The sequence below is a fragment of the Plutella xylostella genome, chromosome 27 (assembly GCF_932276165.1).
Source record: "Plutella xylostella chromosome 27, ilPluXylo3.1, whole genome shotgun sequence".
In the NCBI taxonomy this organism is placed as follows: Eukaryota; Metazoa; Arthropoda; class Insecta; order Lepidoptera; family Plutellidae; genus Plutella; species Plutella xylostella.
The window spans coordinates 6,491,025-6,518,848 of record NC_064007.1 but is presented as its reverse complement, the minus strand read 5'-3'; the positions used below and the strand labels follow the sequence as shown (position 1 = coordinate 6,518,848).

General features: G+C 36.6%; 1 long non-coding RNA gene across 1 annotated transcript; it reads left to right on the top strand.

Moving 5' to 3' along the window:
* The first annotated feature begins 212 nt into the window (after positions 1–212).
* Positions 213–27,466, top strand: LOC125490766. Its single transcript, XR_007267900.1, has 3 exons — positions 213–1,744; positions 6,741–6,965; positions 27,149–27,466. It is a non-coding gene; the product is annotated as an uncharacterized LOC125490766 (long non-coding RNA).
* Positions 27,467–27,824: the final 358 nt, after the last annotated feature.

Here is a 27,824-nt window from a genome sequence, read left to right as displayed (position 1 = left end):
TTTTATATTTTTTTTATAATCTGTCGGACACTCTTAATACACCCTCGAAATATAAAAAAATGTATGGTCACCAAAAAAGAGGAACAAAAAAAATTTTTTTTTTTTACAACTTTTTTTAAAATGTCGGATTTTTTCTCTACTCACCCGAGCACCCTGTACATTTCCCTAAAACATTTTTATATCAAAAAATTACTCCTTCTGGGAGAACTACTATGTCAGTCAGTGTGTCAGTGGTAATCCAGCTTTATATAATATAATAACTAGAGGTTGCGTTGTGGCGCGGGCTGCAAGCAGCCGCGCGGGGCTTTGATGCCTTTGAATTTTGGTTTCAGCAGGGTATTGACTTGAACATAGCGTAGCAAATCTATCTTGCGTTTTTATAGGCCTTAAAAACGGTTTTCACTATAAATTTCTATATTAAAGGGATACTGATTATTTTATTTCAGGTGGGATTAGTTTTCAGTATGAATTTCGGTTTCAGCAGGGTATTGACTTGAACAAACCGTAGCAAGTCTTTGTCATGTTTTGTTTTGGATTAAAAAGTGTCTTCAGTATGAATTTCGTTATAAAAGGGGTACTGATGATTTTATTTCAGGGGGTGATATAGTTTTCAATATGAATTTCGGTTTCAGCAGGGTATTGACTTGACCATACCGTAGCAAATCTTTCTTGTATTTTGTTATGATATAAACACTGTTTCCACTATGAATTTCTTTATTAAAGGGGTACCTGATAATTTTGTTTCAGGTGGGATAAAGTTTATTAACTTTACCATAACGTATGGAACATTTCATGGGGTTTCGTTTTCCCATGAAATCAAATTTCAGTACGGCTATGGGTATAATGTAGATATGGAAGCATTTAACGTAGCTGAAAAATAATTTCAGTATTAAATATGGTAACAGATGACTTTGCCATAATACAACGGATATTTCTGGCATTTGGCTTTACATAAAAAAAAAACTTGACAGGAAATATTTGCTTTAAAACTATTTTCATTATGAATTTAGATATCACGTCGGTATTGATGCTTTTGCTTTTGTTTTCAACAAAGTTTTTTAAGTATAATAATCGGTCAGCTGGCTTTATTTTACTTATATTATAACTTCTGGCTTTGTATTCAAATTTGAGTTAAGAATACTTATGGCTTTATGCCTATGATTTTCCTATTATAATTACCTTAGTGGTATTCATTTCGCCTTTAAAATACCAGTAGGAAAATTCAGGTAGATATACTTTACAATGACGTAACGGATCTTTCTGGTGTTCAAGTTAAAGACGGATCCAAAATTTGGACCATTTCCCAACACTCCATCCCGTACCCGTACTCAAAAAAAATGGTTCCTGTTACGGATTGTCTAACACAAATACAGTAGAGAAACTGATCTATATGAACATTTTTTGGTTTCGTAAACTTTACCTAGTATCGAGCCGACATCGTTTTGTGTACAAATATTGGGTTCTTTAACACCTCATAAATCTGAGTCACCTCCATTCGCGCGTTTTTCTAGCGTCTCGATTATTAGTTTACTCTGTCCTAAAGAAAAACTTTTTCATAGAAACGCAATGCACAGGTTTTTTTTTATTCATAAATTTCTTACTTGAGTTCGCTGTTTAAGACTATTTTTACAGAACTACGTTTTACTTCAATTTAATCCATAATTGGAACTTTATAAACGCGTTCAAACCTTTGTCTTTCTTTTTCATTAATTCAAGGTATTTCTTTGCCACAATCGGCTCTCAGGTTATATTATAGTTGTGTTGACGAGGGTTTGAGTATTGTTGTCTCGCTTCGCTCGGCGCTCCAGGGTTTGCGGTATGGTGGTTTTCATTGTTTTGCCTCGCTTCGCTCGGCTCCTCTTTTACAGTAAGGTAATACTTAAGTTGTATTGCCTCGCTGCGCTCGGCTCTTCAGTGGTTGTGGTATAATGTTTTGAAATGTTTTGCCTCGCTGCGCTCGGCTTTCCAAGGTTTGTTGTATGATGGGTGCGAAAAGTGGGTGCAGCAATGCACCTCTGCCTACCCCGCAAGGGAGTACATTAGTGCAAGGCGTGAGTGCGTGTGTTGTTGTATGATGGCTTGGATTGTTTTGCCTCGCTGCGCTTGGCTCTCCAAGGTGTGTGGTATGATGGCTTGGATTGTTTTGCCTCGCTGCGCTCGGCTCTCCAGTTAAACAGGCAGTTGATGATTAAAGTAGTCTATCCTCGCTTCGCTCGGCTTCTCTCCAGGTCATGGAATTATGGTTTCGGTTGTTTTGCCTCGCTGCGCTCGGCTCCTCTCCAGGTCTCGGAATGGTAGTCTCGGTTGTTTTGCCTCGCTTCGCTCGGCTCTGCAGTTACATAGGCACTTGCTGTTTATTGTACTTTAGCCTCGCTTCGCTCGGCTCTTCGGGTTTTCGGATGTTGGTTTCAGTAGTTTTGCCTCGCTCCGCTCGGCTCTCTAGGTTTTAGATTGATGGTTTAGGTTGTTTTGCCTCGCTTCGCTCGGCTTTCCACTTCTTAAACGGGACTTTTCCCGTAGTTTTTCTTTATTGATATTGATAATTATGATACGTAATGCCTCGCTTCGCTCGGATTTCTTTCTTTTATGGGAGGGTTACTTGTCGGATGCCTCGCTGCGCTCGGCTAGTTTTATTTTGGTATAGCTTGTAGAAGGACTATGGCCTCGCTGCGCTCGGCACTTACACTGTGGTAAAGTTGATTTACATTTTGTATATTTTTAGGGAAAATATTTTCTCCTCTAAAAGTGGGGAGTTTTTATTTTAAAAAATAATTCTTTGTATTTATCTACACAAATGCGCCATATACCACAAATCTGTCTGACCACTTCAAAGGGGTGAAATTGCTAATGTTGGTAATTTTTTCTACGTTTTTAGGGAAATTTTGATTTTTTTCCCTACAAGTGGGGAGTTTTTATATTAAATAATTATTGTTTGTATTTATCTACACAAATGCGCCATATACCACAAATCTGTCTGACCACTTAAAAGGCGTGAAATTGCTAATGTTGGTAATTTTTTCTACGTTTTTAGGGAAATTTTGTTTTTTTCCCTAGAAGTGGGGAGTTTTTATTATAATATAATTATTGTTTGTATTTATCTACACAAATGCGCCATATACCATAAATCTCTCTGACCACTTCAACGGGGTGAAATTGCTATGTTGGTAATTTTTTATACGTTTTTAGGGAAATTTTGTTTTTTTTCCCCATAAGTGGGGAGTTTTTATTTAAAATTTAAATTGTATGCATTTAACTTCACAAACACGCTATACATTTGAAACCCTTCAGACCATCTCAAAGTGATAAAATTGCATATTTATGTAAATTTTCCCATGTTTTTAGGGAAATTTTGTTTTTTTTTTCTATAAGTGGGGAGTTTTTATTATTAATTAAAAATCTACGCATTTAACTACACAAACACGCCATACATTCAAATCCCGTCAGACCATCACAAAACGATAAAATTGCATATTTATGTAAATTTTCCCAATGTTTTTAGGGAAAATTTGTTTTTTTTCCTATAAGTGGGGAGTTTTTATTATTAATTAAAAATCTTTGCATTTAATTACACAAACTCGCCATACATTCGAATCCCCTCAGACCATCACAAAACGATAAAATTGCATATTTATGTAAAATTTCCCATGTTTTAGGGAAATTTTGATTTTTTCCCTAAAAGTGGGGAGTTTTTATTTCATAAACAAACTAAATGCATCGACCTACACAAACGCGCTCTACAAGTCAAAACTGTCAGACCACTCAATACAGGTGAAATAGCCTTAAAACATGTAAAATTTCTCTTTTACAAAATGGCTGCCACTTCATCCGCCATTTTGAGTTTTTCACTTTTCGGAATTTTGCTATTAATTTCACCATATATCCAACCATGTACAAAGAAAATCATCACCCCACCTCCTCCTCTTCTGGGAGATCAATTCACCTCAACTTGAATCGACGTCGAACTTTTTCAAAAATATAATCTCCCGTATTTCTCAGGGTTGCCAGCCGAAAGTAATAAAAATAGTCAAATGTCATTAGTATGAGCCTTTCTGACTAAACTGCATCATTTTTTTAAATCCGAAACGGTTATTTCTTTTTTTTATGTTTTTGGGGAAAATCTCAATTTTTTTCCTAAAAATGGGGAAAATTTATTTAGTAGGTATAGTCTACTCAACAAACTACACAAATGCGCCATACAAGACAAATCTCCCCAACCACTCTAAATAGGTAAAAAATCAAATCAAAAATCGTGAAAAAAAGTCACTTTTACAAAATGGCCGCCAAAGCAGTCCGCCATTTTGTTTTTTCAACTTTTCGGAATTTTCCCATAAACTGCACCATACATCAGACCGTGTACAAAAAAAATCATCACCCCACCTGCCTCCCTTCTGGGAGATCAATTCACCTCAAGTTGGATCGACGTAAAAAAATCCGAAAAAATATAATCTCGCCTATCGCGCAGGGTTGCCAGTCGAAAGTAATAAAAATGGTCAAATGTCATTAGTACGGGTCTTTCCGACAAAACTGCATCAAATTTTAATATCAAAAGTGGCCATTTCTACTTTTCATGTTTTTGGGGAAAATCTCGAAATTTACCCTAAAAATGGGGAAATTTTTTTCACATGGCAACTCTACTCGTCAAACTACACAACAGCTCCATACAAGTCAGACCTGTCAAATGCCTCGAACACAATAAAAAAATGCTTTGAAAATCCCCGAAAAAACACGTTTTTATAAAAAAATCTCCCCTCCCCCCGCAATTAAAAAAAAAACATTTTTTGGAATTTTCCCTTAAATTTCATCATGTGCCCCACCGTTTACAAAAAACACCATCCCCCCACCTCCCCCCCTTCCGGGAGATCAATTCACCTCAAGTCGGGTCTGACACGCCCTAAACTTTACCTCACTGCAACTCGGCCGCCATTTTGTTTTTTTATTTTTTTATATTTTTTTTATAATCTGTCAGACATTCCGAATACACCCTCGAAATATAAAAAAATGTATGGTCACCAAAAAAGAGGAACAAAAAAAATTTTTTTTTTTTACAACTTTTTTTAAAAAGTCGAGGTTTTTCTCTACTCACCCGAGCACCCTGTACATTTCCCTAAAACATTTTTATATCAAAAAATGGCTCCTTCTGGGAGAACTACTATGTCAGTCAGTGAATCAGTGGTAATCCAGCTTTATATATTATAACTAGAGGTCGCGTTGTGGCGCGGGCTGCAAGCAGCCGCGCGGGGCTTTGATGCTTTCGGTTAAGGTGGGAGACAGTTTTCAGTATGATTTTCAGTTTCAACAGGGTATTGACATGAGTATACCGTAGCAAATCTTTCTTGCGTTTTGTTATGCCTTGAAAACTGTGTTCACTATGTTTTTTTTTAATTAAAGAGGTACTGACAATTTTGTTTGACGTGTGAAACAGTTTTCAGTATGAATTTCAGTTTCAGCAGGGTATTGATTTGAATATACCGTAGTAAAACTTTCTTGCGTTTTGTTATGCCTTAAAAACTGTGTTCACTATTATTTTTTTAATTAAAGGGGTACTGACGATTTTGTTTGACGTGGGTTGTACTGACAGTTTCAGCAGGGTATTGACTTGAATATACCGTAGCAAATCATTCTTGCGTTATGTTATGCCTTAAAAACGGTTTTCACTATGGTTTTCATTATAACAGGGGTACTGATGATTTTTGTTTTATGTGGGATACGGTTTTCAGTATGAATTTTGGTGAGATACGGTTATTCACTTGACTATAACGTATCGAATATTTTATGGGGTTTAGTTTTCCCTTGAAATTTAATTTCAGTATGAAATTGGTAACAGATAGGTATTGACTTTGCCATAATACACTCACGGGCAGTGAAAAGGTTCAACTGAGAAAAGCTAAACGGAAAATCTAGCTTAATGCCGTCTTCCGCAACAACCAACTAAAAACGGTAATATTTTGTTCCAATTTTAAATTAAAAAATCTTTGTAAAAATTGGGGTTGTAAATGCCGACACATTTTGTGAGTGGAACTTTTTCATTGCCCGGGAGCGTACAACGGATATTTCTTGAATTTGGCTTTACATACCTAAGATTAACACCACAGGAATGTTAATATTTGCCTTGAAAACTATTTAAATTATGAATAACGGATTGTCTCACACAAATACGGTAGAGAAACTGATCTATATGGTTATTTTTTGGTTTCGTAAACTTTACCTAGTATCGAGATGACATCGTTTTGTGTACAAATATTGGGTTCTTTAATACCTCATAAATCTGAGTCACCTCCTATTCTATTCTATTGTGTGTAAGTACCTACACCTGGCTCTTTCGAGTGGAACCTTTGTGCATATCCCCAAGGTCTAAACTGCCTTCCTAAGCTTGGACCATTTCCCACCACGCTGGTCCACTGCGGGTTGGTGGGTTCAGATATGCAGGTTTCCTCACGATGTCTTCCTTCACCGTAAGAGCGATGGTATACATTGTACTTAAGTTAAAAGAACTCATTGGTACATGTCAGCGCCGGGATTCGAACCCGCATCTCTTGCGTGAGAAGCGGGCGCTTACCCGACTGAGCTAACACCACTCACCTCCATTCGCGCGTTTTTCTAGCGTCTCGATTATTAGTTTACCTACTTTATCCTGAAGAGAAACTTTTTCATAGCAACGAAATACACAGGCTTTTTTATTCATTAATTTCTTACTCGGGTTTGCTGTTTGAGACTATTTTTTTTTTTATTCTCACTCTCAGGTTATATCTAGTTGTGTTGACGAGGGTTTGAGTGGTGTTGTTTCGCTTCGCTCGGCGCTCCAGGGTTTGCGGTATGGTGGTTTGATTTGTTTTGCCTCGCTTCGCTCGGCTCCTCTTTTACGGTAAGGTTATACTTAAGTTGTATTGCCTCGCTGCGCTCGGCTATTCAGTGGTTGTGGTATAATGTTTTGAAATGTTTTGCCTCGCTACGCTCGGCTCTCAAAGGTTTGTGGTATGATGATTTGGATTGTTTAGCCTGTCCAGTTAAACAAGCAGTTGGTGATTAAAATAATTTAGCCTCGCTGCGCTCGGCTCCTCTCCTGGTCTCGGAATGGTAGTCTCGGTTGTTTTGCCTCGCTTCGCTCGGCTCTGCAGTTACATAAGCACTTGCTGTTTATTGTACTTTAGCCTCGCTTCGCTCGGCTCTTCGGGTTTTCGGATGTTGGTTTCAGTAGTTTTGCCTCGCTCCGCTCGGCTCTCTAGATTTTGGATTGATGGTTTAGGTTGTTTTGCCTCGCTTCGCTCGGCTTTCCACTTCTTAAACGGGACTTTTCCCGTAGTTTTTCTTTATTGATATTGATAATTATGATACGTTATGCCTCGCTTCGCTCGGATTTCTTTCCTTTATGGCAGGGTTACTTGTCGGATGGCTCGCTGCGCTCGGCTGGTTTTAATTTGGTATAGCTTGTAGAAGGACTATGGCCTCGCTGCGCTCGGCACTTACACTGTGGTAAAGTTGATTTACATTTTGTATATTTTTAGGGAAAATATTTTCTCCTCCAAAAGTGGGGAGTTTTTATTTAAAAAAATTATTCTTTGTATTTATCTACACAAATGCGCCATATACCACAAATCTGTCTAACCACTTCAAAGGGGTGAAATTCCTAATGTTGGTAATTTTTTCTACGTTTTTATGTAAATTTTGATTTTTTTCCCCATAAGTGGGGAGTTTTTATTTTGAATTAAAATTGTATGCATTTAACTGCACAAACACGCTATACATTCAAAACCCCTCAGACCATCTCAAAGTGATAAAATTGCATATTTATGTAAATTTTCCCATGTTTTTAGGGAAATTTTGTTTTTTTTTCGTATAAGTTGGGAGTTTTTATTATTAATTAAAAATCTATGCATTTAACTACACAAACGCGCCATACATTCGAATCTCCTCAGACAATCACAAAACGATAAAATTGCATATTTATGTAAAATTTCCCATGTTTTTAGGGAAATTTTGTTTTTTTTTCCTATAAGTGGGGAGTTTTTATTATTAATTAAAAATCTATGCATTTAAATACACAAACGCACCATACATTCGAATCCCCTCAGACCATCACAAAACGATAAAATTGCATATTTATGTAAAATTTCCGATGTTTTTAGGGAAATTTTGTTTTTTTCCCTAAAAATGGGGAGTTTTTATTTCATAAGCAAACTAAATGTATCTACCTACACAAACGCGCTCTACAAGTCAAAACTGTCAGACCACTCAATACAGGTGAAATAGCCTTAAAACATGTAAAATTTCTCTTTTACAAAATGGCTGCCACTTCATCCGCCATTTTGATTTTTGCAGTTTTCCCAATTTTCCCATGAATTTCACCATATATCCAACCATGTACAAAGAAAAACATCACCCCACCTCCCCCCCTTCTGGGAGATCAATTCACCTCAACTTGAATCGACGTCGAACTTTTTCAAAAATATAATCTCCTGTATTTCTCAGGGTTGCCAGCCGAAAGTGATAAAAATAGTCAAATGTCATTAGTATGAGCCTTTCTGACTAAACTGCATCATTTTTTAAAATCCAAAACGGTTATTTCTATTTTTCAGGTTTTTGGGGAAAATCTCAAAATTTTCCCTAAAAATGGGGAAATTTTATTTAACTGGTATAGTCTACCCAACAAACTACACAAATGCGCTTTACAAGACAAATCTCCCCAACCACTCTAAACATGTAAAAAAAACAATCAAAAATCGTGAAAAAAAGTCACTTTTACAAAATGGCCGCCAAAGCAGTCCGCCATTTTGTTTTTTCAACTTTTCGGAATTTTCCCATAAACTGCACCATACATCAGACCGTGTTCAAAAAAAATCATCACCCCACCTGCCTCCCTTCTGGGAGATCAATTCACCTCAAGTTGGGTCGACGTAAAAAAATCCGAAAAAATATAATCTCGCCTATCGCCCAGGGTTGCCAGTCGAAAGTAATAAAAATGGTCAAATGTCATTAGTACGGGTCTTTCCGACAAAACTGCATCAAATTTTAAAATAAAAAGTTGTTATTTCTACTTTTCATGTTTTTGGGGAAAATCTCGAAATTTACCCTAAAAATGGGGAAAATTCTTTCACATGGCAACTCTACTCGTCAAACTACACAACCGCTCTATACAAGTCAAACTTGTCAAATGCCCCCAACACAATAAAAAAATGCTTTGAAAATCCCCGAAAAAACACGTTTTTATAAAAAAATCTCCCCTCCCCCCGCAATTAAAAAAAAATCATTTTTTGGAATTTTCCCATAAATTTCATCATGTGCCCCACCGTTTACAAAAAACACCATCCCCCCACCTCCCCCCCTTCCGGGAGATCAATTCACCTCAAGTCGGGTCTGACACGCCCTAAACTTTGCTTCACTGCAACTCGGCCGCCATTTTGTTTTTTTATTTTTTTATATTTTTTTTATAATCTGTCAGACACTCTTAATACACCCTCGAAATATAAAAAAATGTATGGTCACCAAAAAAGAGGAGCAAAAAAAATTTTTTTTTTTTACAACTTTTTTTAAAATTTCGGATTTTTTCTCTACTCACTTGAGCACCCTGTACATTTCCCTAAAACATTTTCATATCAAAAAATGGCTCCTTCTGGGAGAACAATCATGTCAATGAATAGATCAGTGGTAATCCAGCTTTATATATTATAATAACTAGAGGTCGCGTTGTGGCGCGGGCTGCAAGCAGCCGCGCGGTGCTTTGATGCTTTCGATTTAGGTTGGTGTCTGTTTTCAGTATGTATTTCTATTTCAGCAGGGTATTGACTTGAATATACCGTAGCAAATCTTTCTTGCGTTTTGTTATGCCTTAACAACTGTGATTTTTTTTTAATTAAAGGGGTACTGACGGTTTTGTTTGACGCGGGAAACAGTTTTCAGTATGAATTTCAGTTTCAGCAGGGTATTGACTTGAATATACCGTAGCAAATCATTCTTGCGTTTTGTTATGCCTTAAAAACTGTTTTCACTATGGTATGATGTATGTAGGTACCTGAACTGTTTTTACCTAAACTGTTTGTAGGTACCTAAACTATTTTTTTTTTTTATTTATTTACTATGATTTTCATTATAACAGGGGTAGTGATGATTTTTGTTTTAGGTGGGATACGGTTTTCAGTCTGAATTTTGGTGAGATACGGTTATTCACTTGACTATAACGTATCAAATATTTTATGGGGTTTAGTTTTCCCTTGAAATCTCATTTCAGTATGAAATTTGGTAACAGATGGGTTGTTGACTTGGCCATAATAGACTCACGGGCAATGAAAAGGTTCCACTGAGAAAAGCTAACGGAAAAATCTAGCTAAATGCCGTCTTCTGCAACATTGACGTACATTTAACAGAACGTCAGGATATTACCGACTAAAAACGGTAGGTAATATTTTGTTCCAATTTTAAATTAAATCTTTGTAAAAAGTGAGTGGAACTTTTTCATTGCTCGGGAGTGTACAATGGATATTTCTTGAATTTGGGTTTACATAAAAAAAAACTCCACAGGAATATTAATATTTGCCTTGAAAACTATTTTCATTATGATTTACGGATTGTCTCACACAAATACGGTAGAGAAACTGATCTATATGGTAATTTTTAGGTTTCGTAAACTTTACCTAGTATCGAGATGACATTGTTTTGTGTACAAATATTGGGTTCTTTAACACCTCATAAATCTGAGTCTACTCCATTCGCGCGTTTTTCTAGCTTCTCGATTATCAGTTTACTCTGTCCCTGAAGATAAACTTTTTCATAGAAACGAAATACACAGGCTTTTTTATTCATTAATTTCTAACGTGGGTTTGCTGTTTGAGACTATTTTTACAGAACTATGTTTACTTCAATTAAATCCATAATTAGAACTATAAACGCGTCCAAAACTTTGTCTATCTTTTTTATTCATTCAAGGTATTTCTTTGCCACAATCGGCTATCAGGTTATATAGTTGTGTTGACGAGGGTATGAGTAGTGTTGTCTCGCTTCGCTTGGCGCTACAGGATTTGCAGTATGATGGTTTACATTGTTTTGGCTCGCTTCGCTCGGCTCCTATTTTACAGTAAGGTAATACTTAAGTTGTATTGCCTCGCTGCGCTCGGCTCTTCAGTGGTTGTGGTATAATGTTTTGAAATGTTTTGCCTCGCTGCGCTCGGCTCTCCAAGGTTTGTGGTATGATGGCTTGGATTGTTTTGCCTCGCTGCGCTCGGCTCCTCTCCAGGTCTCGGAATGGTAGTCTCAGTTGTTTTGCCTCGCTTCGCTCGGCTCTGCAGTTACATAGGCACTTGCTGTTTATTATACTTTAGCCTCGCTTCGCTCGGCTCTTCGGGTTTTCAGATATTGGTTTCAGTAGTTTTGCCTCGCTCCGCTCGGCTCTCTAGGTTTTGGATTGATGGTTTAGGTTGTTTTGCCTCGCTTCGCTCGGCTTTCCACTTCTTAAACGGGACTTTTCCCGTAGTTTTTCTTTATTGATATTAATAATTATGATACTAATGCCTCGATTCGCTCGGATTTATTTCCTTTTATGGCAGGGTTACTTGTCGGATGCCTCGCTGCGCTCGGCTGGTTTTATTTTGGTATAGCTTGTAGAAGGACTATGGCCTCGCTGCGCTCGGCACTTACACTGTGGTAAAGTTGATTTACATTTTGTATAATTTTAGGGAAAATATTTTTTACTCTAAAAGTGGGGACTTTTTATTTTAAAAAATAATTCTTTGTATTTATCTTCACAAATGCGCCATAAACCACAAATCTGTCTGACCACTTCAAAGGGGTGAAATTGCTAATGTTGGTAACTTTTTCTACGTTTTTAGGGAAAATTTGATTATTTTCCTTATAAGTGGGGAGTTTTTATTTTAAATTAAAATACTATACATTTAACTACACAAACGCGTTATACATTTGAAACCCCTCAGACCATCTCAAAGTGATAAAATTGCATATTAATGTAAATTTTCCAATGTTTTTAGGGAAATTTTGTTTTTTTTTCCTATAAGTGAGGAGTTTTTATTATTAATAAAAAATCTATGCATTTAACTACACAAACGCGCCATACATTCGAATCCCCTCAGACCATCACAAAACGATAAAATTGCATATTTATGTAAAATTTCCCATGTTTTTAGGGAAATTTTGTTTTTTACCCTAAAAATGGGAAGTTTTTATATCATAAGCAAACTAAATGCATCTACCTACACAAACGCGCTCTACAAGTCAAAACTGTCAGACCACTCAATACAGGTGAAATAGCCTTAAAACATGTAAAATTTCTCTTTTACAAAATGGCTGCCACTTCATCCGCCATTTTGATTTTTGCAGTTTTCGGAATTTTCCCATGAATTTCACCATATATCCAACCATGTACAAAGAAAAACATCACCCCACCTTCCCCCCTTCTGGGAGATCAATTCACCTCAACTTGAATCGACGTCGAACTTTTTCAAAAATATAATCTCCCGTATTTCTCAGGGTTGCCAGCCGAAAGTAATAAAAATAGTCAAATGTCATTAGTATGTGCCTTTCTGACTAAACTGCATCATTTTTTTAAATCCAAAGCGGTTATTTCTATTTTTCAGGTTTTTGGGGAAAATCTCAAAATTTTCCCAAAAAATGGGGAATTTTTATTTAACTGGTATAGTCTACCCAACAAACTACACAAATGCGCTATACAAGACGAATCTCTCCTACCACTCAAAACACGTGAAAAAATCAATCAAAAATCGTGAAAAAAAGTCACTTTTACAAAATGGCCGCCAAAGCAGTCCGCCATTTTGTTTTTTCAACTTTTCGGAATTTTCCCATAAACTGCACCATACAACAGACCGTGTCCAAAAAAAATCATCATCCCACCTGCCTCCCTTCTGGGAGATCAATTCACCTCAAGTTGGGTCGACGTAAAAAAATCCGAAAAAATATAATCTCGCCTATCGCCCAGGGTTGCCAGTCGAAAGTAATAAAAATGGTCAAATGTCATTAGTGCGGGTCTTTCCGACAAAACTGCATCAAATTTTTAAATCAAAAGTGGCCATTTCTACTTTTCATGTTTTTGGGGAAAATCTCGAAATTTACCCTAAAAATGGGGAAAATTCTTTCACATGGCAACTCTACTCGTCAAACTACACAACCGCTCCATACAAGTCAAACTTGTCAAATGCCTCGAACACCATAAAAAAATGCTTTGAAAATCCCCGAAAAAACACGTTTTTATAAAAAAATCTCCCCTCCCCCCGCAATAAAAAAAAAAACATTTTTTGGAATTTTCCCCTAAATTTCATCATGTGTCCCCCCGTTTACAAAAAACACCATCCCCCCACCTCCCCCCCTTCCGGAAGATCAATTCACCTCAAGTCGGGTCTGACACGCCCTAAACTTTACTTCACTGCAACTCGGCCGCCATTTTGTTTTTTTATTTTTTTATATTTTTTTTATAATCTGTCAGGCATTCTAAACACACCCTCAAAATATAAAAAAATGTATGGTCACCAAAATGGAGGAACAAAAAAATTTTTTTTTTTTTACAACTTTTTTTAAAAAGTCGGATTTTTTCTCTACTCACCCGAGCACCCTGTACATTTCCCTAAAACATTGTTATATCAAAAAATGGCTCCTTCTGGGAGAACTACTATGTCAATCAGTCAGTGAGTGGTAATCCAGCTTTATATATTATAACTAGAGGTTGCGTTGTCGCGCGGGGCTTTGATGCCTTTGAATTTTGGTTTCAGCAGGGTATTGACTTGAACATAGCGTAGCAAATCTATCTTGCGTTTTTATAGGCCTTAAAAACGGTTTTCACTATAAATTTCTATATTAAAGGGATACTGATTATTTTATTTCAGGTGGGATTAGTTTTCAGTATGAATTTCGGTTTCAGCAGGGTATTGACTTGAACAAACCGTAGCAAGTCTTTGTCATGTTTTGTTTTGGATTAAAAAGTGTCTTCAGTATGAATTTCGTTATAAAAGGGGTACTGATGATTTTATTTCAGGGGGTGATATAGTTTTCAATATGAATTTCGGTTTCAGCAGGGTATTGACTTGACCATACCGTAGCAAATCTTTCTTGTATTTTGTTATGATATAAACACTGTTTCCACTATGAATTTCTTTATTAAAGGGGTACCTGATAATTTTGTTTCAGGTGGGATAAAGTTTATTAACTTTACCATAACGTATGGAACATTTCATGGGGTTTCGTTTTCCCATGAAATCAAATTTCAGTACGGCTATGGGTATAATGTAGATATGGAAGCATTTAACGTAGCTGAAAAATAATTTCAGTATTAAATATGGTAACAGATGACTTTGCCATAATACAACGGATATTTCTGGCATTTGGCTTTACATAAAAAAAAAACTTGACAGGAAATATTTGCTTTAAAACTATTTTCATTATGAATTTAGATATCACGTCGGTATTGATGCTTTTGCTTTTGTTTTCAACAAAGTTTTTTAAGTATAATAATCGGTCAGCTGGCTTTATTTTACTTATATTATAACTTCTGGCTTTGTATTCAAATTTGAGTTAAGAATACTTATGGCTTTATGCCTATGATTTTCCTATTATAATTACCTTAGTGGTATTCATTTCGCCTTTAAAATACCAGTAGGAAAATTCAGGTAGATATACTTTACAATGACGTAACGGATCTTTCTGGTGTTCAAGTTAAAGACGGATCCAAAATTTGGACCATTTCCCAACACTCCATCCCGTACCCGTACTCAAAAAAAATGGTTCCTGTTACGGATTGTCTAACACAAATACAGTAGAGAAACTGATCTATATGAACATTTTTTGGTTTCGTAAACTTTACCTAGTATCGAGCCGACATCGTTTTGTGTACAAATATTGGGTTCTTTAACACCTCATAAATCTGAGTCACCTCCATTCGCGCGTTTTTCTAGCGTCTCGATTATTAGTTTACTCTGTCCTAAAGAAAAACTTTTTCATAGAAACGCAATGCACAGGTTTTTTTTTATTCATAAATTTCTTACTTGAGTTCGCTGTTTAAGACTATTTTTACAGAACTACGTTTTACTTCAATTTAATCCATAATTGGAACTTTATAAACGCGTTCAAACCTTTGTCTTTCTTTTTCATTAATTCAAGGTATTTCTTTGCCACAATCGGCTCTCAGGTTATATTATAGTTGTGTTGACGAGGGTTTGAGTATTGTTGTCTCGCTTCGCTCGGCGCTCCAGGGTTTGCGGTATGGTGGTTTTCATTGTTTTGCCTCGCTTCGCTCGGCTCCTCTTTTACAGTAAGGTAATACTTAAGTTGTATTGCCTCGCTGCGCTCGGCTCTTCAGTGGTTGTGGTATAATGTTTTGAAATGTTTTGCCTCGCTGCGCTCGGCTTTCCAAGGTTTGTTGTATGATGGGTGCGAAAAGTGGGTGCAGCAATGCACCTCTGCCTACCCCGCAAGGGAGTACATTAGTGCAAGGCGTGAGTGCGTGTGTTGTTGTATGATGGCTTGGATTGTTTTGCCTCGCTGCGCTTGGCTCTCCAAGGTGTGTGGTATGATGGCTTGGATTGTTTTGCCTCGCTGCGCTCGGCTCTCCAGTTAAACAGGCAGTTGATGATTAAAGTAGTCTATCCTCGCTTCGCTCGGCTTCTCTCCAGGTCATGGAATTATGGTTTCGGTTGTTTTGCCTCGCTGCGCTCGGCTCCTCTCCAGGTCTCGGAATGGTAGTCTCGGTTGTTTTGCCTCGCTTCGCTCGGCTCTGCAGTTACATAGGCACTTGCTGTTTATTGTACTTTAGCCTCGCTTCGCTCGGCTCTTCGGGTTTTCGGATGTTGGTTTCAGTAGTTTTGCCTCGCTCCGCTCGGCTCTCTAGGTTTTAGATTGATGGTTTAGGTTGTTTTGCCTCGCTTCGCTCGGCTTTCCACTTCTTAAACGGGACTTTTCCCGTAGTTTTTCTTTATTGATATTGATAATTATGATACGTAATGCCTCGCTTCGCTCGGATTTCTTTCTTTTATGGGAGGGTTACTTGTCGGATGCCTCGCTGCGCTCGGCTAGTTTTATTTTGGTATAGCTTGTAGAAGGACTATGGCCTCGCTGCGCTCGGCACTTACACTGTGGTAAAGTTGATTTACATTTTGTATATTTTTAGGGAAAATATTTTCTCCTCTAAAAGTGGGGAGTTTTTATTTTAAAAAATAATTCTTTGTATTTATCTACACAAATGCGCCATATACCACAAATCTGTCTGACCACTTCAAAGGGGTGAAATTGCTAATGTTGGTAATTTTTTCTACGTTTTTAGGGAAATTTTGATTTTTTTCCCTACAAGTGGGGAGTTTTTATATTAAATAATTATTGTTTGTATTTATCTACACAAATGCGCCATATACCACAAATCTGTCTGACCACTTAAAAGGCGTGAAATTGCTAATGTTGGTAATTTTTTCTACGTTTTTAGGGAAATTTTGTTTTTTTCCCTAGAAGTGGGGAGTTTTTATTATAATATAATTATTGTTTGTATTTATCTACACAAATGCGCCATATACCATAAATCTCTCTGACCACTTCAACGGGGTGAAATTGCTATGTTGGTAATTTTTTATACGTTTTTAGGGAAATTTTGTTTTTTTTTCCCCATAAGTGGGGAGTTTTTATTTAAAATTTAAATTGTATGCATTTAACTTCACAAACACGCTATACATTTGAAACCCTTCAGACCATCTCAAAGTGATAAAATTGCATATTTATGTAAATTTTCCCATGTTTTTAGGGAAATTTTGTTTTTTTTTTCTATAAGTGGGGAGTTTTTATTATTAATTAAAAATCTACGCATTTAACTACACAAACACGCCATACATTCAAATCCCGTCAGACCATCACAAAACGATAAAATTGCATATTTATGTAAATTTTCCCAATGTTTTTAGGGAAAATTTGTTTTTTTTTCCTATAAGTGGGGAGTTTTTATTATTAATTAAAAATCTTTGCATTTAATTACACAAACTCGCCATACATTCGAATCCCCTCAGACCATCACAAAACGATAAAATTGCATATTTATGTAAAATTTCCCATGTTTTAGGGAAATTTTGATTTTTTCCCTAAAAGTGGGGAGTTTTTATTTCATAAACAAACTAAATGCATCGACCTACACAAACGCGCTCTACAAGTCAAAACTGTCAGACCACTCAATACAGGTGAAATAGCCTTAAAACATGTAAAATTTCTCTTTTACAAAATGGCTGCCACTTCATCCGCCATTTTGAGTTTTTCACTTTTCGGAATTTTGCTATTAATTTCACCATATATCCAACCATGTACAAAGAAAATCATCACCCCACCTCCTCCTCTTCTGGGAGATCAATTCACCTCAACTTGAATCGACGTCGAACTTTTTCAAAAATATAATCTCCCGTATTTCTCAGGGTTGCCAGCCGAAAGTAATAAAAATAGTCAAATGTCATTAGTATGAGCCTTTCTGACTAAACTGCATCATTTTTTTAAATCCGAAACGGTTATTTCTTTTTTTTATGTTTTTGGGGAAAATCTCAATTTTTTTCCTAAAAATGGGGAAAATTTATTTAGTAGGTATAGTCTACTCAACAAACTACACAAATGCGCCATACAAGACAAATCTCCCCAACCACTCTAAATAGGTAAAAAATCAAATCAAAAATCGTGAAAAAAAGTCACTTTTACAAAATGGCCGCCAAAGCAGTCCGCCATTTTGTTTTTTCAACTTTTCGGAATTTTCCCATAAACTGCACCATACATCAGACCGTGTACAAAAAAAATCATCACCCCACCTGCCTCCCTTCTGGGAGATCAATTCACCTCAAGTTGGATCGACGTAAAAAAATCCGAAAAAATATAATCTCGCCTATCGCGCAGGGTTGCCAGTCGAAAGTAATAAAAATGGTCAAATGTCATTAGTACGGGTCTTTCCGACAAAACTGCATCAAATTTTAATATCAAAAGTGGCCATTTCTACTTTTCATGTTTTTGGGGAAAATCTCGAAATTTACCCTAAAAATGGGGAAATTTTTTTCACATGGCAACTCTACTCGTCAAACTACACAACAGCTCCATACAAGTCAGACCTGTCAAATGCCTCGAACACAATAAAAAAATGCTTTGAAAATCCCCGAAAAAACACGTTTTTATAAAAAAATCTCCCCTCCCCCCGCAATTAAAAAAAAAACATTTTTTGGAATTTTCCCTTAAATTTCATCATGTGCCCCACCGTTTACAAAAAACACCATCCCCCCACCTCCCCCCCTTCCGGGAGATCAATTCACCTCAAGTCGGGTCTGACACGCCCTAAACTTTACCTCACTGCAACTCGGCCGCCATTTTGTTTTTTTATTTTTTTATATTTTTTTTATAATCTGTCAGACATTCCGAATACACCCTCGAAATATAAAAAAATGTATGGTCACCAAAAAAGAGGAACAAAAAAAATTTTTTTTTTTTACAACTTTTTTTAAAAAGTCGAGGTTTTTCTCTACTCACCCGAGCACCCTGTACATTTCCCTAAAACATTTTTATATCAAAAAATGGCTCCTTCTGGGAGAACTACTATGTCAGTCAGTGAATCAGTGGTAATCCAGCTTTATATATTATAATAACTAGAGGTCGCGTTGTGGCGCGGGCTGCAAGCAGCCGCGCGGTGCTTTGATACTTTCGGTTTAGGTGGGTGTCTGTTTTCAGTATGAATTTCCATTTCAGCAGGGTATTGACTTGAATATACCGTAGCAAATCTTTCTTGCGTTTTGTTATGCCTTAAAAACTGTGTTCACTATGTTTTTTTTTATAATAAAAGGGTTCCTGACGATTTTGTTTGACGTGGGAAACAGTTTTTTCAGTATGAATTTCGGTTTCAGTAGGGTATTAACTTTAACATACCGTAGCAAATCTATCTTGCAATTTTTTAGGCCTTAAAAACGATTTTTTCACTATGAATTGCTTTATTAAAGGGGTACTTACTGATTATTTTGTTTCAGGTGGGATTACAGTTTTCAGTATGAATATTGGTTTCAGAAGGGTATTGACTTGAACAAACCGTAGCAATTCTTTGTTGTGTTTTGTTTTAGATTACGAGTAAAAACTGTTTTCTGTATGAATTTCGTTATAAAAGGGGTTCTGATGATTTTGTTTCAGGGGGGGATACAGTTTTCAGTATGAATTTCGATTTTAGCACGGTATTGACTTGAACATACGGTAGCAATTCTTTCTTGTGTTTTGTTTTGCCTTCAAAACTGTATTTTCCGTATGAATTTCGTTATCACGTGGGTATTGATGCTTTTCCTTTTATTTTAACAACTGTTTTTTTCAGTATAAATATCGGTCAGCTTTACAATTACGCAGCTACTCTTTCTGGCGTTTTTCTTCCCATTAATGTTCCAATAATTTGGAAGAAAAATACTGGCTTTAACTGCTTATGATTTCCCTTTAAAAATGTAGCCATTATAACTATAGGTATCTATAATACCTTTACCTATAGTTTATCTAGGTGACATCTTTTTGTATACAAATGTTGGCTTCTTTAATAAAACACCTCATAAATCTGAGTAACCGCCATTCGAGCGTTTTTCTAGCGTCTCGATTATTCACTTATGCTCCTGAGTTTTTTAGTAGAGAAACTACCTACCTATATGAACTTTCTTTTTCATGAACTTTACCTAGTATCGAGGCGATATCTTTTGTACACAAATATTGGATTCTTTAGTATTATTTGCCACATTCAGCTCTCAGATTAGTTTTGTTGATGAGGAAATCTGAGTAACCGCCATTTGCGCGTTTTTCTAGCGTCTCGATTATTCACTTATACTCCTGAGTTTTTTAGTAGAGAAACTACCTACCTATATGAACTTTCTTTTTCATGAACTTTACCTAGTATCGAGGCGATATCTTTTGTACACAAGTATTGGATTCTTTAGTATTATTTGCCACATTCAGCTCTCAGATTAGTAGTGTTGCCTCGCTTCGCTCGGCCATTCAGGGTTTGGGTTTTGGTGGTTTGAAAGGTTTTGCCTCGCTTCGCTCGGCCCTTATATTTTTACGGTAGGGTATACTTAAGTTGTATTGCCTCGCTGCGCTCGGCTCTTCAGTGGTTGTGGTGCAATGTTTTGAAATGTTTTGCCTTGCTGCGCTCGGCTCTCCAAAGTTTGTGGTATGATGGCTTGGATTGTTTTGCCTCGCTCAAGTGATTAAAGAAGTTTAGCCTCGCTTCGCTCGGCTCCTCTCTAGGTCTCGGAATGATAGTTTTGATCGTTTTACCTCGCTTCGCTCGGATTTGCAGTAACATAGGAATTTATTGCGCTTTAGCCTCGCTTCGCTCGGCTCTTCGGGTTTTCGGTTGTTGATTTCAGTAGTTTTGCCTCGCTCCGCTCGACTCTCTAGGTTTTGGATTGAGGTCTAGGTTGTTTTGCCTCGCTTCGCTCGGCTTTCCACTTCTTAAAGGGGACATTTCCCGAAGTTTTTCTTTATTGGTATTAATAATTATGATACGTAATGCCTCGCTTCGCTCGGAATTATTTTCTTTATGGCAAGGTTACTTGTCGGATGCCTCGCTGCGCTCGGCTGGTTTTATTTTGGTATAGGTTGTAGAAGGACTATGGCCTCGCTACGCTCGGCACTTAAGTGTGTGGTAAAGTTGATTTACATTTTGTATGTTTTTAGGGAAAATATGTTTTCCCCTAAAAGTAGGGAGTTATTATTTTAAATAATAATTGTTTGTGTTTATCTACACAAATGCGCCATATACCATAAATCTGTCTGACCACTTCAAAGGGGTGAAATTGCTAATGTTGGTAATTTTTTCTACGTTTTTAGGGAAATTTTGTTTTTTTTTCCCTAAAAGTGGGGAGTTTTTATTTTAAATAATTTTTGTTTGTATTTATCTACACAAATGCGCCATATACCATAAATCTGTCTGACCACTTCAACGGGGTGAAATTGCTAATGTTGGTAATTTTTTCTACGTTATTAGGGAAATTTTGATTTTTTCCCTACAAGTGGGGAGTTTTTATATTAAATAATTATTGTTTATATTTATCTACACAGATGCGCCATATACCATAAATCTGTCTGACCACTTCAAAGGGGTGATATTGCTAATGTTGGTAATTTTTTCTACGTTTTTAGGGAAATTTTGATTTTTTTCCATAAAAGTAAGAAGTTTTTATTTTAAATTAAAATTCTATGCATTTAACTGTATAAAACGCGCTATACATTTGAAACCCCTCAGACCATCTCAAAGGGATACAATTGCATATTTATGTTAAATTTCCCATTATATTAGGGTAATTTTGATTTTTTTCCCTACAAGTGGGGAGTTTTTATTTAAAAAAATAATTCTTTGTATTTATCTACACAAATGCGCCATATACCACAAATCTGTCCGACCACTTCAAAGGGGTGAAATTGCTAATGTTGGTAATTTTTTCTACGTTTTTAGGAAAAATTTGTTTTTTTCCCTACAAGTGGGGAGTTTTTATTTTAAATAATTATTTTTTGTATTTATCTACACAAATGCGCCATATAACATAAATCTGTTCCACCACTTCAACGGGGTGAAATTGCTATGTTGGTAATTTTTTATACGTTTTTAGGGAAATTTTTATTTTTTCCCAATAAGTGGGGAGTTTTTATTTTAAATTAAAGTTGTATGCATTTAACTACACAAACACGCTATACATTCGAAACCCCTCAGACCATCTCAAAGTGATAAAATTGCATATTTATGTACATTTTCCCATGTTTTTAGGGAAATTTTGTTTTTTTTTTCCTATAAGTGAGGAGTTTTTATTATTAATTAAAATTGCATGCATTTAACTACACAAACGCGCCATACATTCGAATCCCCTCAGACCATCACAAAACGATAAATTGCATATTTATGTAAAATTTCCCATGTTTAGGGAAATTTTGTTTTTTTCTTTTAAAATGGGGAGTTTTTATTTCATAGAAAAATTAAGCGTACCTAAACACACAAACGCGCTCTTCAAAATACGCGTATACGTCTCAAAACTGTCAGACCACTGGAAAACTGTGAAATAGCCTTAAAACATGTAAAATATCTCTTTTACAAAATGGCTGCCACTTCATCCGCCATTTTGATTGTTGCAGTTTTCGGAATTTTCCCATGAATTTCACCATATATCCAACCATGTTCAAAGAAAAACATCACCCCACCTCCCCTCCTTCTGGGAGATCAATTCACCTCAACTTGAATCGACGTCGAACTTTTTCAAAAATATAATCTCCCGTATTTCTCAGGGTTGCCAGCCGAAAGTAATAAAAATAGTCAAATGTCATTAGTATGAGCTTTTCTGACTTAACTGCATCATTTTTTAAAATCCAAAACGGTTATTTCTATTTTTCAGGTTTTTGGGAAAAATCTCAAAATTTTCCCTAAAAATGGGGAAATTTTATTTAACTGGTATAGTCTACCCAACAAACTACACAAATGCGCGATACAAGACAAATCTCCCCAACCACTCTAAACATGTGAAAAATCCAATCAAAAATCGTGAAAAAAAGTCACTTTTACAAAATGGCCGCCAAAGCAGTCTGCCATTTAGTTTTTTCAACTTTTCGGAATTTTCCCATAAACTGCACCATACATCAGACCGTGTACAAAAAAAATCATCACCCCACCTGCCTCCCTTCTGGGAGATCAATTCACCTCAAGTTGGGTCGACGTAAAAAAATCCGAAAAAATATAATCTCGCCTATCGCTCAGGGTTGCCAGTCGAAAGTAATAAAAATGGTCAAATGTCATTAGTGCGGGTCTTGCCGACAAAACTGCATCAAATTTTAAAATCAAAAGTGGCCATTTCTACTTTTCATGTTTTTGGGGAAAATCTCGAAATTTACCCTAAAAATGGGGAAAATTCTTTCGCATGGCAACTCTACTCGTCAAACTACACAACCGCTCCATACAAGTCAAACCTGTCAAATGCCTCGAACACAATAAAAAAATGCTTTGAAAATCCCCGAAAAAACACGTTTTTATAAAAAAATCTCCCCTCCCCCCGCGATTAAAAAAAAACATTTTTTGGAATTTTCCCTTAAATTTCATCATGTGCCCCACCGTTTACAAAAAACACCATCCCCCCACCTCCCCCCCTTCATGGAGATCAATTCACCTCAAGTCGGGTCTGACACGCCCTAAACTTTGCTTCACTGCAACTCGGCCGCCATTTTGTTTTTTTATTTTTTTATATTTTTTTTATAATCTGTCAGACACTCTTAACACACCCTCAAAATATAAAAAAATGTATGGTCACCAAAAAAGAGGAACAAAAAAAAATATTTTTTTTTACCACTTTTTTTTTAAAGTCGAGGTTTTTCTCTACTCACCCGAGCACCCTGTACATTTCCCTAAAACATTTTCATATCAAAAAATGGCTCCTTCTGGGAGAACTACTATGTCAATGAGTGAGTGAGTGGTAATCCAGCTATATATATTATAATAATAGAGGTTGCGTTGTGGCGCGGGCTGCAAGCAGCCGCGCGGGGCTTTGATGCTTTTGGTTCGGTTTCAGTAGGGTATTGACTTGAACATATCGCGGGCTTCATGGCAAAGGGGCGTAAGCGCAAAAAATCGATTTTGCGTTTTTCATGCCAATCGATTCCTATACTAGTAATACACGTTCTGTAATTTTTTTGAAATTTTCAGTAAACTAGATTTTGAGATATTCATAAATAACATAAAGGCGTATACGATGTATCAATAATTTTGTGTCGTGTCAAAAAGGCGTATAGACGGCGTATAAACATCAGTAGGACGCACTTCAATAATTTCGCCATGTCAGAGAGGCGTATAGACGGCGTATAAGAATCAGTGGGGCGCATTCAAATAATTATCGCCATGTCATATAGACGTATGTGCATTTTTTTAACAAAATAAAATGACAATATGCTTTCACTGTTGATATTGATGCCTAGTCCTTTCCAGTCCAGAGTTTTAATACATCTTCCAATGCATCACGGAACAGTATCGGAGAAATTACGTCCTCTTCCCTCACGCCCCTTTGCCTATGGATAGATCTTGTGGCTGGTTCTATACTTGGACAGTAATCGTTTCAGTGTCATTAGGCACTTCAGCGCCTCGATGTATCGTCAATCTATTGGACATATCTGCAAGGATGCCAGAACAGCCCAGATCTCGACAGAGTAAAAATTTTCGTAGTCTACGAAAGCTAGGCACAGAGGCCGATTATATTCTTCCTTCTTCTGTATAATCTGCCGAACTGTGTGTATGTGGTCTACGGTGCTATAACCCCCACGAAATTCGGCATGCTCCAGCGGCTGAAATTCATCAAATCAAGTCTCGTGATGACTGTTATAAATGTACATAAACATCTTATTCACGTGGTCAAGAGTGTGATCAGTCTATAGGTTTTTAAGAGCAAATTTGTCTCATTTCTTGAAAAACAATAGACCTACACATCTGGGGTTCTGGCTGTTGCGCATGTGAAGCGTACAATCGTGCATTCCGGCTCAGATTCGACAATTCTGCTATGGCTGGTTGTCAATTTTTTCGTTAGGGTCCCTTCAAGTCGCCTGGCAAAGACATTCGATCCCCGGTTTTGTTTAATAGCTTCTTCAATCCGGAGTGTGTTAAACCACTGGAGGTCACGATGAAAATAGCCTTGCGTATCATCTTGTTGAGAGCCTCTAGTTCTGACGGAATGGTCCAGCACATGCCGTTTGGTCTCCGTAAGTCCAAGAGTCCCCCCTGAAAGCTTAGACTTCCTTCCCGTGTTTTACATTGCACAGAACCTAGTGCCATCTTTCTGTATTGCATTGATCACGTCGTTGCAGTGGTCTGGCGCAGAGTTGGTCAGAGGGTGGACTTCATCAGTCGCCGTTCTTCAAGCTTTAGGTCGATATGCAGAGTTCCTCTGAGTATACGGTGATTAAACCGACCTGAGATATCTGAATATGTGCCTCTTAATCAGTCATGATGATGAAATCGATTTCATTTTTCGTGACAGAGTCCGACTTGCACCAGGTCCACCTTCTTTGGGGCTTCTTTTTGAAGAAAGAGTTCATCAAGGAAAGCCCCTGCATTCTGCGAAGTTCCAGCCTCAGCCCTCTGTCATTTCTTTAAGGAGTTTTTTGAGTTTATGTTCACTTAATTAAGAGTAAATTTTGTTTTAACAGTAATTCTTGTTTTATTTTGTACTCTTATTGTTTCTAATAAATTATTCTGTGTTTTTTACAGCTTTACTATGTATTAAATAGTTACTTAAATAGATTGTTATTTTTTTATAGGCGTATCATCTCTCTTAAATTGAGAACATCCGTTAAATTACGCCATGGCAAAGGGGCGTATGAAATTCGAAAAAAATAGAAGCAGTTACATTTTTGGTTATATTTTGCTATCAGTATATTAAATGATTTAAGTGTAAAACAAATAAAATATATATAATATAATTGGATAACAAATAAAAAAGTTTGTTTATACGCCCATTATTCCTATACATAATATGATAAAAAAAGGATAGCAATACAATAATTTCCGTCAAGGCAGATAGACGTATACGCCATAAAGTGTACTTAAAGCATAGATATTATAAAAATTTAGTTTTAATTAAAACAAAAAATAATTAACTAAGGTATATGCAAAATTATAGCAAGCTAGATTGCTTATTTAAAAAGTTATGATGTTTTTTTGCTCTCCTGAAAAGTAGGGTCGATGCGCATACGCCCCTTTGCCATGAAGCCCGCGATATCGTAGCAAATCTTTCTTCCGTTTCGTTACGCCTTAAAAACAGTTTTCACTATGAATGTCTTTATTAAAGGGGTACTGATGATTTTATTTCAGGTGGGATTAGTTTTCAGTATAAATTGCGGTTTCAGCAGGGTATTGACTTGAACAAACCGTAGCAAGTGTTTGTTGTGTTTTGTTTTGGATTAAAAACTGTTTTCAGTATGAATTTCATTTTAAAACGGGTACTGATGATTTTGTTTTAGGGGGGATACAGTTTTCAATATGAATTTCGGTTTCAGCAGTGTATTGACTTAACCATACCGTAGCAAATCTTTCTTGCATTTTGTTATGCCTAAAAACTGTTTTACTATGAATGTCTTCTTTAAAGGGGTACTGATTATTTCGTTTCAGGTGAGATACAGTTTTTCAGTATGAATTTTGGTTTCAGCAGGGTACTTGAACATACCGTAGCAAATCTTTTTGCGTTTTGTAAGGCGTTAAAACTGTTTCAACTATGAATTTCTTTATTAAAAAAAAAAAAAACAGTAATTATGAATTTTTATAACATACGGTTATTAACTTGACCATAACGTATCCAACATTTCATGGGGTTTCGTTTTCCCTTCAAATCTAATTTCAGTATGAATATTGGTAGGTATAATGTAGAAATGGAAGCATTTAACGTAGCTGAAAAAAAAATCAGTATGAGATTTGGTAACAGATGGGTATTGACTTTTCCATAATACAACGGATATTTCAAGCATTTGGCTTTACACAAAAAAAACTCCACAGGAATGTTAATATTTTCCTTGAAAACTATTTTCATGGTGAATTACGGATTGTCTCACACAAATACAGTAGAGAAACTGAGCTATATGAACATTTTATGGTTTCGTAAACTTTTCTTGAGTTTACTTTCGTTAACTTATCGAGCCGACATAGTTTTGTGTACAAATATTTGGTTCTTTAACACCTCATGAGTCACCTCCATTTGCGCGTTTTTCTAGCTTCTCGATTATTAGTTTAATCTGTCCTGAAGATAAATTTTGTCATAGTAACGAAATTTACAGGCTTTTTTTGATACATTAATTTTTTATGTGGGTTTGCTGTTTAAGACACAGTAAGTAAGTAGGATAAAGTGCGTTTTTTTAACATTATAGAACTATGCTTTACTTAAATTTAATCCATAATTGGTTGCACACGTATGGAACTATAAACGCTCCTAAACTAACACTTTGTCTTTCTTTTTTATTCATTCAAGTTATTTCTTGGCCACAATCGGCTCTCAGGTTATATAGTTGTGTTGGCGAGAGTTTGAGTAGTATTGCCTCGCTTCGCTCGGCTCCTATTTTACGGTAGGGTTATACTTAAGTTGTATTGCCTCGCTGCGCTCGGCTCTTCAGTGGTTGTGGTATGATGTTTTGAAATGTTTTGCCTCGCTACGCTCGGCTCTCCAAGGTTTGTGGTGTGATGGTTTGGATTGTTTTGCCTCGCTGCGCTCGGCTCTCCAGTTAAACATGCAGTTGGTGATTAAAGTAGTTTAGCCTCGCTTCGCTCGGCTCCTCTCCAGGTCTCGGAATGGTAGTCTCGGTTGTTTTGCCTCGCTTCGCTCGGCTCTGTGGGTTTTCGGATGTTTATTTCAGTAGTATAGCCTCGCTCCGCTCGGCTCTCTAGGTTTTGGATTGATGATTAAGGTTCCTTTGCCTCGCTTCGCTCGGCTTTCCACTTCTTGAATGGTACTTTCCCGTAGTTTTTCTTTATTGATATTAATAATTATGATACGTAATACCTCGCTTCGGATTTCTTTTCTTTATGGCAGGGTTACTTGTCGATCGGATGCCTCGCTGCGCTCGGCTGGTTTTATTTTGGTATAACTTGTAGAAGGACTATGGCCTCGCTGCGCTCGGCACTTAAACTGCGGTAAAGTTGATTTACATTTTGTATGTTTTTAGGGAAAATATTTTTTCCCCTAAAAGTGGGGAGCTTTTATTTCAAATAATAATTGTTTGTATTTATCTACACAAATACGCAATATACCCTAAATCTGTCTGACCACTTCAAAGGGGTGAAATGTTGGTAATTTTTTCAACGTTTTTAGGGAAATTGTGTTTTTTTTCCTTATAACTGGGGTGTT